The sequence below is a fragment of the Salvelinus fontinalis genome, chromosome 38 (genome assembly GCF_029448725.1).
Source record: "Salvelinus fontinalis isolate EN_2023a chromosome 38, ASM2944872v1, whole genome shotgun sequence".
NCBI classification, from domain to species: Eukaryota; Metazoa; Chordata; class Actinopteri; order Salmoniformes; family Salmonidae; genus Salvelinus; species Salvelinus fontinalis.
The window spans coordinates 23,586,771-23,602,936 of record NC_074702.1 but is presented as its reverse complement, the minus strand read 5'-3'; the positions used below and the strand labels follow the sequence as shown (position 1 = coordinate 23,602,936).

General features: G+C 45.9%; 1 protein-coding gene across 14 annotated transcripts in view; it reads left to right on the top strand.

Annotated features, from left to right (window-relative positions):
• LOC129837290 (ras/Rap GTPase-activating protein SynGAP-like) overlaps positions 1-16,166 on the top strand; it is a 109,110-nt gene that overhangs the window by 50,806 nt on the left and 42,138 nt on the right. The window contains exon 1 of one of the 14 annotated variants that reach the window (XM_055903330.1): positions 9,529-11,112. The exons of 12 other annotated variants lie outside the window; for them this stretch is intronic. The gene's annotated coding sequence lies outside the window, so the exon portion shown is untranslated. Of the gene's footprint in view, positions 1-9,528; positions 11,142-16,166 lie in introns of those variants that run through there. One more of the 14 variants, XM_055903331.1, reaches the window with a different exon arrangement.

The following is a 16,166-nucleotide window of genomic DNA, read 5'->3' as shown; positions in this document are numbered from 1 at the left end:
ACTGAGCTAGGCTATTTGATAGCACTGGTAATAGGTCAGCTGGTGTAGCCTACTACTTGCCAGGCACATTCGAGCATAAATTGAAATAACTATTTCACTGGACTGACGGTCAGTCTCAGCGGAGGGGGAGAGTGCGAGTGGAAGGGGAGAAATGTATTTCATGATTTCTGAAAGTGTTGAATGAAAACAGCGTTGCCGTGCTGAATAATAAATAAATAAACACTCATAACAAACCCTTTGCTGTATTCTTTGATAATCTCTCTCTAGGCATGCTTTTGAAATCTTATAGTAGCCTACTCTACAGTCAGTATCAATTTAAATTGTGGGCTCGTCGAAGCTGCTGTAGACATGGTGATCTAAGCCAGGGGTTCTCAAAAATAATATACAATGGAATATTATGAATCTACAATGTATGCTCCTAACCCTGGGCAACATGGGCCTAGTAGGTTTACAGGGATATTGGTATCCACAATAAGCCTATTCTCCACTAATTGTATCTTCCCCCAAAATAAAAACAACAACAACATAAATACACTGTAATTTAAGCTTTAAAACTGCACCATTTTCTCTCTGCCTCATGAAAAAATGTATAGAATTGTAGGATATTAGCTTTAAAGCTGCAATAACAACAAATATCTCTGCAACATGACAAAATGTGTAGAATTGCAGGAAATTAGCTTGAAAACTGGAAGATGTTCTCTCCGATGACAAGACGTTGCTTCCCCGGGCCCGAGACTTGGTTTGTCCAGCCATGCACTGCCGATGTAACGTGCTTCCTCCTTCTCCTCATCCGAAGAGGAGTAGCAAGGATTTGACCAAAATGCAGCGGGTTGTGAATACATAATGAACTTTATTTAACAAGATGAAACTAAACACACGAAGAACACTTGATAATTTTACAAAAAACAACAAAACGAAGTAGACAGACCTGAACGAGAGAACTTACATAAAACATGAAGAACGCACGAACAGGAACAGACTACATAAACTCACGACAACGAAACAGTCCCGTGTGGTGCGCACATACACTGACACGGAAGACAATCACCCACAAACAAACAGTGAGAACAACCTACCTTAATATGACTCTCAATTAGAGGAAAACGCAAAACACCTGCCTCTAATTAAGAGCCATACCAGGCAACCCAAAACCAACATAGAAACAGAAAACATAGACTGCCCACCCAAAACTCACGCCCTGACCATCACACACATACAAAACAACAGAAAACAGGTCAGGAACGTGACAGAACCCCCCCCCTCAAGGTGCGAACGCCGGGTGCACCAGCACAAAGTCCAGGGGAGGGTCTGGGTGGGCATCTGACCACGGTGGTGGCTCAGGCTCCGGACGCTGTCCCCACACCACCATAGTCACTCCCCGCTTCTGTCTCCCCCTCCCAATGACCACCCTCCAACTAAAACCACCTAAATGAAGGGGCAGCACCGGGATAAGGGGCAGCACCGGGATAAGGGGCAGCACCGGGATAAGGGGCAGCACCGGGATAAGGGGCAGCACCGGGATAAGGGGCGGCAGGTCCTGGCTGAGGGACTCTGGCAGGTCCTGGCTGAGGGACTCTGGCAGGTCCTGGCTGAGGGACTCTGGCAGGTCCTGGCTGAGGGACTCTGGCAGGTCCTGGCTGAGGGACTCTGGCAGGTCCTGGCTGAGGGACTCTGGCAGGTCCTGGCTGAGGGACTCTGGCAGCTCCGGACTGAGTGGCAGCTCCGGACTGAGTGGCAGCTCCGGACTGAGTGGCAGCTCCGGACTGAGTGGCAGCTCCGGACTGAGTGGCAGCTCGTGACTGTAGGGCAGCTCATGACTGTAGGGCAGCTCATGACTGTAGGGCAGCTCATGACTGTAGGGCAGCTCATGACTGAAGGGCAGCTCATGACTGAAGGGCAGCTCATGACTGAAGGGCAGCTCATGACTGTTGGGCAGCTCATGACTGAAGGGCAGCTCATGACTGGAGGGCAGCTCATGACTGTAGGGCAGCTCATGACTGTAGGGCAGCTCATGACTGTTGGGCAGCTCATGACTGTTGGGCAGCTCATGACTGGAGGGCAGCTCATGACTGGAGGGCAGCTCATGACTGGCTGGCGGCTCTGGCAGCTCCTGACTGGCTGGCGGCTCTGGCAGCTCCTGACTGGCTGGCGGCTCTGGCAGCTCCTGACTGGCTGGCGGCTCTGGCAGCTCCTGACTGGCTGGCGGCTCTGGCAGCTCCTGACTGGCTGGCGGCTCTGGCAGTTCCTGACTGGCTGGCGGCTCTGGCAGCTGCTGACTGACGGACGGCTCTAGCGGCTCCTGACTGACGGACGGCTCTAATTGCTCGGGACAGACGGGCGGCTCAGAAGGCGCTGGGCAGACGGATGGCTCAGAAGGCGCTGGGCAGACGGATGGCTCAGAAGGCGCTGGGCAGACGGATGGCTCAGAAGGCGCTGGGCAGACGGATGGCTCAGAAGGCGCTGGGCAGACAGATGGCTCAGATGACGCTGGGCAGACGGATGGCTCAGACGGCGCTGGGCAGACAGATGGCTCAGACGGCACTGGGCAGACGGATGGCTCAGACGGCGCTGGGCAGACAGATGGCTCAGACGGCGCTGGGCAGACAGATGGCTCAGACGGCGCTGGGAAGACAGATGGCTCAGACGGCGCTGGGCAGACGGATGGCTCAGACGGCGCTGGGCAGACAGATGGCTCAGACGGCGCTGGGCAGACAGATGGCTCAGACGGCGCTGGGCAGACAGATGGCTCAGACGGAGCTGGGCAGACAGGCAGTGTAGAAAGCGTTGGGCAGACGGCCGACTCTGCCCTGCTGAGACGCACAGTAGGCCTGGTGCGTGGTGCCGGAACTGGAGGTACCGGGATGACGGCACGCACTTCAAGGCTAGTGCGGGGAGGCAGGGACAGGGCACACTGACCTCTCGAAGCGCACTATAGGCCTGGTGCGTGGTACCGGAACTGGAGGTACCGGGCTGAGGGCACGCACCATCAGGAGAGTGCGTGGAGGAGGAACAGGGCTCTGGAGACGCACAGGTGGCTTAGTGCGTGGTGCCGGAACTGGTGGTACTGGGCTGGGGCGAGGAGGTAGCGCCGGAAATACCGGACCGTGCAGGCGTACTGGCTCCCTTGAGCACCGAGCCTGCCCAACCTTACCTGGTTGAATGCTCCCCGTCGCCCGACCAGTGCGGGGAGGTGGAATAACCCGCACCGGGCTATGTAGGCGAACCAGGGACACCATGCGTAAGGCTGGTGCAATGTAAGCCGGCCCAAGGAGACGTACTGGTGGCCAGATATGTAGGGCCGGCTTCATGACATTTGGCTCAATGCCCAATCTAGCCCTACCAGTGCGGGGAGGTGGAATAACCCGCACTGGGCTATGCACATGTACAGGAGACACCGTGCGCTCTACTGCATAACACGGTGTCTGCCCATACTCCCGCTCTCCACGGTTAGCCTGGGAAGTGGGGGCAGGTCTCCTACCTGCCCTCGGCCCACAACCTCTTAGCCACCCCCCCAAGAAATTTTTGGGTAGTACTCACGGGCTTTTCCTTTCGGGCTTCCGTGCTAGACGTGTCCCCTCATAATGCCGGTTCCTATCTCCGGTCTCCTCCGCTCTCCGAGCTGCCTCCAGCTGTTCCCATGGGCGGTGATTCACCTCCACTTTAGCCCATGGTCCCTTTCCTTCCATGATCTCCTCCCAAGACCATAAATCCTGCTTCGTGCGCTGTCGTTGCTGTCCATTAACCCGCTGCTTGATCTGGGTTTGGTGGGTGATTCTGTAACGTGGTTCCTCCTTCTCCTCATCCGAAGAGGAGTAGCAAGGATTTGACCAAAATGCAGCGGGTTGTGAATACATAATGAACTTTATTTAACAAGACGAAACTAAACACACGAAGAACACTTGATAATTTTACAAAAAACAACAAAACGAAGTAGACAGACCTGAACGAGAGAACTTACATAAAACATGAAGAACGCACGAACAGGAACAGACTACATAAACTCACGACAACGAAACAGTCCCGTGTGGTGCGCACATACACTGACACGGAAGACAATCACCCACAAACAAACAGTGAGAACAACCTACCTTAATATGACTCTCAATTAGAGGAAAACGCAAAACACCTGCCTCTAATTAAGAGCCATACCAGGCAACCCAAAACCAACATAGAAACAGAAAACATAGACTGCCCACCCAAAACTCACGCCCTGACCATCACACACATACAAAACAACAGAAAACAGGTCAGGAACGTGACAGCCGAAGTCATAGTAAAGCTTATGGTATGCTATTCTTATCTCACTGGAGTTGTGTTCTGATTATGAAGGGTTCCCTGACTAATTTGATTTCACAAAAGGTGTCCCCGGCCCCCAAAAGTTTGAAAACCCCTGATCTAAGCTATCCAATTAACCAGCGGAATGCCTACAGGTGCACCTGATTTAGCTCTCTTAGCCCTCTGCGTAGGCAGAGTTTGTATCGTCAGACAAATAAAATGGTTAAAAATGGGAACACTTCGCTTACCTGGCATGCAGGGCAGATGAATCAAGTGCACCTATCGCATTATTGGCGAATAGGTTACTACAAATATATATATTTTTTAAATAGCCAGCCTGATTGTACCTTTCGCACCTTTCGTTTAAACTGCTGTACCAAAAGAGTAGTTATCTCTGCAGAAATGTCATAATGGGCACTGGGTGGCTGTATCACTGCCATTTGACCAAATGAGACCGATCAGGGAAGGCAGGCAGTTGCGGCCTTCTTCATTATCCCATATGCATCGTTCTGAAAACGACTGTTGAGTTCCATAAGTTGTCTGTCCAATATCTCGTTCCTTTATGCCTGTAAATCCAAGTTGCGCCTAACAGGGGCTGCATTCCCCACTGTAGATGTAACATACGAGTCGCCAATCCTTACTGGCAGTTTTCTGTTTTGGGAAGTGGTAGCTAACATCCCAGTTGGGGATTCATCTGGAAGCTTAAGGATTTTATTGAAATCACCACCCAGCCCCACCCGTGCCTAAGCCCCTGACACACACACACACACACACACACACACACACACACACACACACACACACACACACACACACACACACACACACACACACACACACACACACACACACACACACACACACACACACACACACACACACACACACAGAACATCAACACCTTCTCCTGACATGAAATGGGTTCCAGAGCTGTAGTAGAGCAGCATATTCTTATGGGAAATAAATGCCATGATTCACTACACAGCGAACCCCGCAACTCAGACTAGTATGTTCCGACACCCCCTCGCAACTCAGTCTAGTATGTTCCGACACCCCCTCGCGACTCAGTCTAGTATGTTCTGACACCCCCCCGCGACTCAGTCTAGTATGTTCCGACACCCCCTCGCGACTAAGTCTAGTATGTTCCGACACCCCCTCGCGACTCAGTCTAGTATGCTCCGACACCCCTCGCGACTCAGTCTAGTATGCTCCGACACCCCTCGCGACTCAGTCTAGTATGTTCCGACACCCCCTCGCGACTCAGTCTAGTATGTTCCGACACCCCCTCGCGACTCAGTCTAGTATGTTCCGACACCCCTCGCGACTCAGTCTAGTATGTTCCGACACCCCCCCGCGACTCAGTCTAGTATGTTCCGACACCCCCCCGCGACTCAGTCTAGTATGCTCCGACACCCCCCCGCGACTCAGTCTAGTATGCTCCGACACCCCTCGCGACTCAGTCTAGTATGTTCCGACACCCCCCCACGACTCAATCTAGTATGTTCCGACACCCCCCCGCGACTCAGTCTAGTATGTTCCGACACCCCTCGCGACTCAGTCTAGTATGTTCCGACACCCCCTCGCGACTCAGTCTAGTATGCTCCGACACCCCTCGCGACTCAGTCTAGTATGCTCCGACACCCCCTCGCAACTCAGTCTAGTATGTTCCGACACCCCCTCCGCGACTAAGTCTAGTATGCTCCTACATCCCCCCGCGACTCAGACTAGTACTGTATGTACCGGCAACCCCAACAGCCAATGCTGAACCAATCCAAAGGACCATATCTCTAACGCAAGATGTCAATCATTTCTCTCCCTTATGGCTTTCATAGACCATGACTCTCTCCCTTTGCATATGAATGCATGCTTTTGCTCTTTGTGCATCTCAAATAGGTGCATGCCAGTTGCTACAAATTAGTCTGTGATTCGTCAATAGCCAAGAATCAGCACTTGTTACTGCTGTACTGTACATAATTAAATGGAGGGCGTTGAAATGGAGGGAGTTAGGAGTTGAAGAAAGCGACCAAGCAAAGGTAAAACAACCTTGGTCCTCACGTCATATACAAGAGCATTAATGCCAGTACATCCGCTTACACAAAAGAGGCAAAAATAGCTATTGACTGGAGAGTGTTGCTGAGAAATATAAGGACAGTGCGGTGTGGTCTTCTTGAAATCATAACTCTATGGAGCTATGAAATAGATTTTTGAAATTCTAACACTATAATGGATATTATATGTCGTTATGATGGCCAACGTTCCTTCGTGTAGTACAAATTGTATTAGAGCTTGCTCTAGCTCCTCTCTCTTTCTCTGTCTACGGTATGTCTCTCTCTCTCTCTCTATCTCTCGCATCTCCCTGTTTATCTCTCCCTCTCCCCCCCTCTCTCGCTCTCTGTCTGTCTCTCTCTCTCGTCTGTCTCTCTCTCTCTCGCTCTCTCGGTCTGTCTCATTTTTACATTTTAGTCATTTAGCAGACGTTCTTATCCAGAGCGACTTACAGTAGAGTGCATACATTTTATTACATTTATTTTTTTATTTTATTTTTTATTTTTTACATTTCATTACATTTTTTACATACTGAGACAAGGATATCCCTACCGGCCAAACCCTCCCTAACCCGGACGACGCTATGCCAATTGTGCGCCGCCCCACGGACCTCTCTCTCGGTCTGTCTCTCTCTCTCTCGCTCTCTGTCTCTCTCTCTCTCGGTCTGTCTCTCCCTCTGTCTGTCTCTCTATCTCTCCATCTCTCTGTTTCTCTCTCTCCCCCCTTTCTCTCTCTGTCTGTCTATCTGTCTCTCTCTCTCTCCATCTCTCTGTTTTTCTCCCCCCTCTCTCTGCCGGTCTCTAACACCTTTATCTCAATGCCCCTATAGGTATGTATTGTATATCTATTATATCTCAGCTCTCTGGCTCTGTTCTCACACGTAGAGTGTCGTTACCAGGCTCTCCAGCTGCACTAGCCAGGATCTTAATTGAATATTTGCACACAGCCGTGTGCTGCAGCTCCAGAGGCACGTGGTTTTCCAGAGACAGAATACCGGTGTTGTCAGGCCAACACTCCCACTGACTGACTGTCACCTAAAGGCTCCACCGCGCTCTGTGAAGCTAGAAAGGAGCTCATATACTTGGTCTATCAGTAAGTTATAGAGTAAGAATGGATGGGAGATGGGGAGATACATTATTCACACCATATGGTGAGTGAATGGGATGTGGTAAATGAGTCAAGGCGATGCATGTGTTATGGGTGTGAGGCCGTAGGGTATGTACAGAAGGTGTGCGAACATCCATGCAAATGTCTTCACATGCAAGAGAATGCGTGGGCTTGTGTTGTGTATACTGCACTGTAATTGTGTGTGTGTTTATATGCCTGCTTGCACTGTGCGTGTGTGCGTGCATGCGTGCATGCGTGTACTGTACTGTACTGTACTGTAAACTGTGTCTGTGGCTCCAATGTGTTCCCAGTTTCCCAAGTTCCTGTGCCTGTGCCCACCACTGCCAACATCCCAGTTTACTCTTCAGCCTTGGCACTCCACCTAGCCAAGTGGCACGGTGCACGCTTCAAGTGTGTCCTTGTTTCATATCATTCCTCTTCCCCTATCCTTTCTGATGGAGAGAGAACTATGGGAACGGGTTGGACATTTGTATTGCATGGAGTAAGCAAGGGATGTGAAAAAAGTAAATGACAGTGGTGAGAGAGAGGGAAAGATTACTACAATAGTACATCCTCCTTAGGTTCACATCACTAATGGTAACCATGGAAATAATTATAGAGCAGACACACAGACAGTTAGAGAGAATGCAAAAGAGAGAGAGTAAGAGAGAGGCAGAGAGAGGGGGAAGTGTGGGAGAGAAAATCTGTGTGTGTGTGTGTGGGAGGGGGTGTAGTAAATTGTTTTATGCAATACTTAAATTAACCAATCCCTGTAATTCTAATAGCTCAGTGACTTACTATCTGTAATGCGATGGGTTAAAAAGTTGGCCCAAGCTTACAGTTGTCATGGAAACAGATCTAAGTCACCCTTTACCCCTTTGGAAATACCGATTGCTTTAAATATACTATAAAGTGCCATCACTAGCAATGTCTTAAGTGACTGAAATTTAAAAAATGGCTGGCTTTTTAGCTGTTGGTGATAAAAGAGTACCGCAAATTGTGCTTTGATGTAGGTCTACGTGAAGATTGTGATAGCGTTTTGTCACCATTACAGATGTGTTTGGGTACTTATCATTGTCTTTCTTTCCATGATACATCCAGTTATGTGCATTGAAACCATTGCACCTACCCCAGATTTCTCTTGTGTCTCTGTGTGTGTTTTTCTGTATGCATGAGCGGGTTGCAGCTTTCAGTGTCATAGTCATATTGTTACGCTCATGCCTCCCACACACTTGCCCCTAGTTCTGAACCTCTCATTCTCCCAGATGTGTGTGTGTGAGAGGGGGCAGGAAGAGAGTGAGAAAGGGGGTGGAGAGAGAGAGAGAGAGAGAGAGAGGGAGAGCGAGAGCGAGAGAGAGAGCATTCTGGGCACCTCATACTAGTACTGTACTTAAAATCACTCCATTACGCGACTCCCACACCCTTTCAAAACATCGCTGTCCTATCCCTTTAACAAAACTGAGATAGAGCAAGAGAGAGGGAGATGTGAAGGCAAAGCAAGGCAAGGCATAAGTGCTGCTCCAACCATATACACCTGTGTGATACAATCTCGTTCGACATAGATTGAATAGGACTTCCATCGAAGGAGAGGCGGATTACTTGAGGATGTACTATAATTTCTAGCAACTGGATAAGGGATGCTAATTTGGAAATATTCACACGGTTATTCCATGCTGTAGGACACTGCTCACTTTCGTTGATGTGTTGCTGTTTCGCTGTTATTTTTTTTTATGACGTTTGCATTTTGATGGTCACCAATGATTCGTCCTTCCTGTACTTGCAAGGGTAGTCTGACCAGGCGCTGGCACAGCATCTGCTCTGTTGCTAGTTCAATATTCTCTGCCGATTTGGGAACTAAGAAAGCATCGGTCTATCAACGGAAAGAGGACTTCGAATATCTTTCCCCCTGCATAAGATTAGGACTTGTCGGAGCGCATCCGAACGCGCACTAGCCTATATCCAATAATTGGCACACAGGATAGGCGGACTTCGCGCACCGCTCCCCCCCCCCCCCCTCCCTACACACACACACACACACACACACACACACACACACACACACACACACACACACACACACACACACACACACACACACACACACACACACACACACACACACACACACACACACACACACACACACACACACAGCTGCAGATGTCATGGGTTGATATGCTTATGTAAAAAACAAAAACTACAAAACATTGAATTAACGAAAAAGTGTATTATTATTCTTTATTTTAATCATTATTTTATTTTTCCAAAATAGAAATTGAGGTCTTGTAGAAAATATATCCTACACACCTGGACAACATCATTTTGGGGATAGAAGGCATACAGCCCTTAAAAACCATTGCTCAATTACAACCAAAACATGAGAGAAATTCGCCTCAGTAGATATTCTGTAGGTTACCGAGGAAACGGCCGTGGGATTGGGGGCGAGGGCAACGGTGCGAGGGGACAGGGAGAGGCCGGGGAAGAGGAGCTCTCAGCGCGACTGCCCGCCGCGGAACAGCCGCTGCCGGTGCTGGAGAGCTTGGCTGGGGGGAGGTGGTGGAAGAATGAACCATACATCCGTGAGGAATTATAACAGTCGCTGATTTTGGAGACATAGCCTATTTCTAATTCTTCATATTTTTTCCGTATGGATATACTACTGTAAGAGACGTCTACAAATCGAATCAAGTATAGCCTAGATAGCTAATATTGTGGTGTTTATTTATGTGTGGGGAAGAAAATCATCCTTATTCTCTGTGAGCTTACATGTGGCACTTTAAGGTCATGATAAATATATTTATGAGCACTTTTCAAAAGTATACAGCTTGAAGTTTAGACACTGCGCCTTATGAGAAGACTACTGCCTCACGTCCTTGACCTATACACAAATGCCATGAGTAAGGCTATTCATTTCCCCCCTCCTAAATCGCACTTGTAAAAATCTCTCATATTTATATCACTGAGTTAGAACAGATTTTTTTCATGAGTGAAACGTTAAGTTGATCTAGAGATTCCTATTTCAAGATGCCTGGATAGTAAAGTCTGGTAATTAAGTCATTTATATGTGTATTTATGTGTTGAATATTTAATGTGTAGACAAAGTTGTTGATAGTTATTTGGCTGTTTCAGTTATTTGGCTGTATATTCGTTTTTGATTAGAATATATTCTACCGTCTTTGCTTGCTGGTGTTATTTAAATCGGATTCTTTGCTTGAGAATTGACCTCAAGCACTGCCTGAGCAATATATCTGTATGGCCAACTCATAGTCTCAGACCTGCAGATGCTGAACTCAAAGGGTGAGGCACTCACCTGCTTGACAGCAACCCAGACGAATGCACTTAGGCTATCATGCAAATGCCATGACACACATTCACAATCACGTCCAGTGTTAGCAGATACTCACTGACACCAATGTATTTAATTATTCATAGACACTAATGTCAAGGCATAGTGGAGGAGTATTGATTTACAGCAAGTTTGGGCCCAAAGGAATGTGACAACGACAACAATATCAAACAGACACTAAAACCCGTGGAAAACTATGGTAACTCAAGACAAATTTGGATATCTAAAATTTGCTTCGAATTGCCTCCATTTTTTTATTGTGGGCTGAATAGACTTTGGACATCTGAAGATACTTTAGAGGTCTAGGATCACAGCACAACACCTCTCATCTTTCTTAGGTAGGAACCAACACCGTCTTCTTTCTTAGGTAGGAACCAAAGTCATCATCCGATGTTTCCTGTCCCATTTTGGTCATGACCAAGTATGTTGCATTCACCAGATTCTATTCAGGTTCTATACAGTAGGAACAGGCTATTGGATTGAATAGGCATCTCGTTTTGTTGTGTCATGCACACATGAAAGCATGTTGTCATGATCCACTGTTCATGTATTACAGTCCACTTTTATACTTTCCCAAATAGTAAGAAGATTTTAACATATTGCACCAATATAAGATGAAACACTTGAGTTGTGCAAGTTTAAGGTGATAGTTCACCCTAAACTCAGATCAAACCACTTTGAGGTCTGAAAACATCTAGCAAACTTAGATTTTAGGGTGAACTATAACTTTAAATCTTACAAGGCTACCTCCCTCTTTATTATTGGCCCTGATTGGCTAGAGCTAGGTCAAGAGTAGAACATGCTCATTCTGGATATCTAGTTGAAAAATAGGAATATTTTATTGCCATGACAACGTATCCTTTCTGACATGCATCAAATTACACTAAGTAAACTGCCGCTGCCTGCTAAGTGGCAAGCCTAAAAGCTAGACATTGTTTGTTTATCTGTTAAATCATTCATCAATTAAAACTCAGAAATTACTCCTAAGTGCGCATACCATAGAAATAAAGAATTAGAATTGGTAATGCCAAGTCAGTTTGACAGTATAGCTTACTCATTGGTACACTCAGTATTACCCATAACGGAACGTTGACTTGAATGAGGATATCGGTTCTATAGATTCTATGTCTATGGCTCAGACATCCTCTAAGGCATGGTCATACATGTAGAGTCGTGACCTAAGTGTGTTGAAATATGTCAAGAAAGATCAGCATAGAACTGCAATGGAGTATAGTGTATGTTGCACACAGGAGAGACTATCCTACATTTAGAGTTACAATTCTTGGATCAAAAGCTAACAGGTCTGCAGACCAGAATTCTATCAACACAATGGAAAACATACAAAAAAGGCCCACAGCATTTCAGCACCTTATAGACACCCACTCCCTCTCCAGCCTCCATCACTCTGGCTCTTGTACTCCATCTCTCTCTCCATCTCTCTCTCTCTCTCTCTCTCTCTCTCTCTCTCTCTCTCTCTCTCTACCTTTACTCCGTCTTGCTCTGTCCCTCCCACTCGTTCTCACTCTATCCATCCATCCATCCATCCATCCATCACTCAGTCACTCAGTCACTCAGTCACTCACTCACTCACTCACTCACTCACTCACTCACTCACTCACTCACTCACTCACTCACTCACCCACCCACCCACCCACCCTCCCTCCCTCCCTCCCTCCCACCCTCCCCATCCTCTCTCTCTGAGGGACTAAGCTGGAAGCTGTTGCCACCCACACGTTTCATCTTCAGCTTTCGGCTTGACATCAGATTTACATTCAGAAGGAAAAGAGTGCACCATTTCACACGCACAAACACATGCCAATGCAAACTGACATGTTCACACATGCATGTGCATGACAGTGCAAACTGTACCGTATGCACACAGGCACATGCGCGCGTGCGTCATTGGCATCATGTATGCTGTAGGCGGTGTATACAAACGCATGCACAATTGCACATGAACGCACACATCATGTGCATCCTATTGTATCCGTGAACACGTTCTCAATGTAAATGGTTCTATGGGTTAAAATCAGATGTAGTAACAGAAGACAGAGGACACTATTGCTTTCTCCTCTATACGTTCCTCTAACCCTCCCTTCATTATGTAATGCCTAGTATAGTACTATTTCATATGCTACTATACTATTTAAGTCAGTCTAAGGCAATACGTTTTTTACTGCTTTGCATTTGTCTGTCATTTCAGTAATGATAGTACTAGACACTGTATACCCCAGATATCATGAACAAAAACCAAATGATATCAGCATGACTATAGATTTTCATTTCCCCCACATTTGGAGCATGTTTCCTCCCTCTGTTGCTTAGCGTTTGGAGGTGAGTGTGTAGGATGTAGTTTATAGGGTCCTATGTGTCTTTTCTGTTCGCTGGCTTTGTTATGTGTCTGTAACTCAAATGCAAGGTACTTGGAAAATGTTGCCATGGAAACTAAATAAAGAGCCCGGGTTTGGATCAAAAGGGACTGGGTGAGAAATTGAATGAAATGGACCTATTGAGTCCCTTTTACGGATGGCTTTTTAACGCATAATCATAAATAAATATTTAATGTGGTCGATTATTGCTGAACACCATTAAGGGGTTCGTATAGGACACAAATAATACTGGTGCTACTGCAAAAGATCACACAATTCACGCCGCTCATTTGTCTCCACTTAAGGTAGAAGTTGCGCTAACAACAGATCTCGGATCAGATTACTAATCTATTCATCATAACCTTGACCTTGTAGGGATGAAAAAAGATCTGACCCTGTATCGGTGTTTAGAAGCAACTTCAACCTACTCATCTTGTCTCCACACTCTGAGCATGAAGTGTTATAGTAACACATGGACATGACTAAACAAGTGAGGATATGTGGTTACGTTTGATATGTATAAAAAAAATGGAGCCCGTACACTCATAAGCTCCACCGTCAAGGTATGTTTGTGAATAAAGGTACGTGGTAGAGCTTATGAGTGTGTGGGCTCCATTTCCTTTATACTGGCACTGCACACCACTAAAGGATGGGTCAGTTCCTTACCTTAACTCTTACCTTAACCATTTCAAATGTCAACTTCAATGGTGTAGGGACGTCCCAAGGATCCCGGGTAGCAGAGACCCTAAAGGATGTACATTTGATCACTGCTTGTGTCATTTCTAGAGCAGAAAATTGTAGCAGGAGGAAATGTTTGTGGTAATTAAAAGTATGTGGGTGCCTGGTTCAAAAGGAATAGTCAAAAAAGAAAAAAGTGCAGGTTTTTCCTTTTTCAATATAGAACAGAAAATTGTCCATAGTATGTTGTCTCTGGTCAGTTATATATTGTAGCTCTGTTACGCACAAGCATACCATCTAGAATGAAGTATGCTAAAGCATTGGGCAAGTAGTATGCTTCTACACCTGCATTGCTTGCTGTTTGTGGTTTTAGGCTGGGTCTCTCTACAGCACTTTGTGACATCAGCTGATGTAAGAAGGGCTTTATAAATACGTTTGATTGAAATTTGATTGATATGCTAAGTAGTATGCTAGTATGGTCATTGGAACGTAGCCCTACAGTACATTAGTGGAGGTTAGTATTCACTACACTGCACTACACTGCACTACACTGCCTTAGATCCTTTCTTGTAAGTTTGCATATCACTAAGGAATTGGAACAAAGACTGTTGGCATTTGTAAAGCTTTGAAATATCCACTTTTGGAGGTCAAACCGCAATGACTCAAAATCACAAGACCGTAATACTGTTTCTTTGTAGATTAAGCAATTAACACTTTATGTTTAAATGGGGCAGAAATCCTTGCTCAGCGATTGCAAAATTTGCCCTAATGAGAAAAAAAGTGGTGTAATAAATATAATGTAGACTTTATATTACTAAAATATTGTAGCGAAACGGATCATCAATCCTAGTAATATTATCATTGTGTTTTCTTATACACGAAGCTCTTATGAATAACTGCAGCCTATCAGGTATATTTAAGGTTTTTGTTCATAATCATTAGCAAACATGTGCATTCTTTTCTTAATTTACTGAGCCAAATGACACTCAGCCTTTGCCAAATGATTGTTGTGTTGCCTAGCAAGCGTTATGCTAAGGGCATCTCAAGGGTTTGTTCTGTTGGTACGGAAGCATCGGAACCTTTATTGTATAAACACTTTGAGTATAAACACTTCCACAATGTCAGGTTTGGCTTCCCTCTGTGATTTGAGAGCTTTGAGTGAAGGCCAATGGTGGTGAACAGCAGATACGGAACGACCTTGCTGAACTATTTCCTATTTCCGTAAACTCACCGTCACGCTGCAAGGCTCTGTGCACTTTCAAATCGAACAAAAGGCTTCATTAGCCAATCATATCAGAACACAACACCCAAAGATTTCAAGAGGGGTAACCCATGACAGCCAGCGGTAACACTTTATTTGGATAGTCCATCTGTAGATGCTCTACAGACTATCAGCAACATTCCAACTAACTATCTACTAACCCTAACCATAACACTAGCCCTAACCTTAACCATTACGTAACCATTATTCTTAACCTAACCCTAACTGTAACCTTAGTAAGCAGTTGCTTATCAACAGGTAGTTTGTTGATCTGTAGAGCATCTACAGATGGATTATCTGGATGATCCAAATTAAGCGTGACTCAACCAGCCTTTACAGTCAGTCATACACACACAGAAAAAACATTCATAAGAATAATATTTGCTGTCTTTTTGAATAATCTCTTTCACATAGTAGACTAAGCGTTGCAAATAGTAAAGAAAACGACTTGGTAGATCTCCAAACAAATCAAAGGTTTTGCCTAATGAAATCCTCCATAACACCAATATTTTCAGATAATCTTATGAATCTAAATTGGCAACAAAGGACAAAGTTTTCACCATCAGGGAGAGAGCACGATGCCAAATTGCTGACTGGCTCCAGCTAATCTAAATGTATAGCTAGCTAAAACCACAGAGCAGTCACACCTTAGGACTGTTAGGAGGGATGCCAGCTGAATTTTCATGTAGCTACTCAGACATGGCTACAGTCTACTTGCTCTTGGAAAACTAATTTGTTTTGGGAACAATAGTTCCAGGAAGAAATTATGCACCTCTTAGTTTATGTTGCATTTTGACTGGGGCTGTATTTGGAGTGCATACATAATGACTATTGTCCTGATAATTCCTAATTATGTGAACTGACCAGGAAAAGGTTACATAGTCAAGAAAAACTCTGGCCCCTAATAGTGACGTTTGTCTCTGTCATGACACCAGGGTGACTAGTGCCTGTAGTTTTCCTAGTCAGGCTATGCGGTTAGAAAAACTCAGGTCCCTTAGTATGATAACTACCTCAATACAGATGTAGGATCTTAATTTGAGCCGATTTGCTACAGCAGGAAAACAATCCTGGAGCAAGAGGAAAT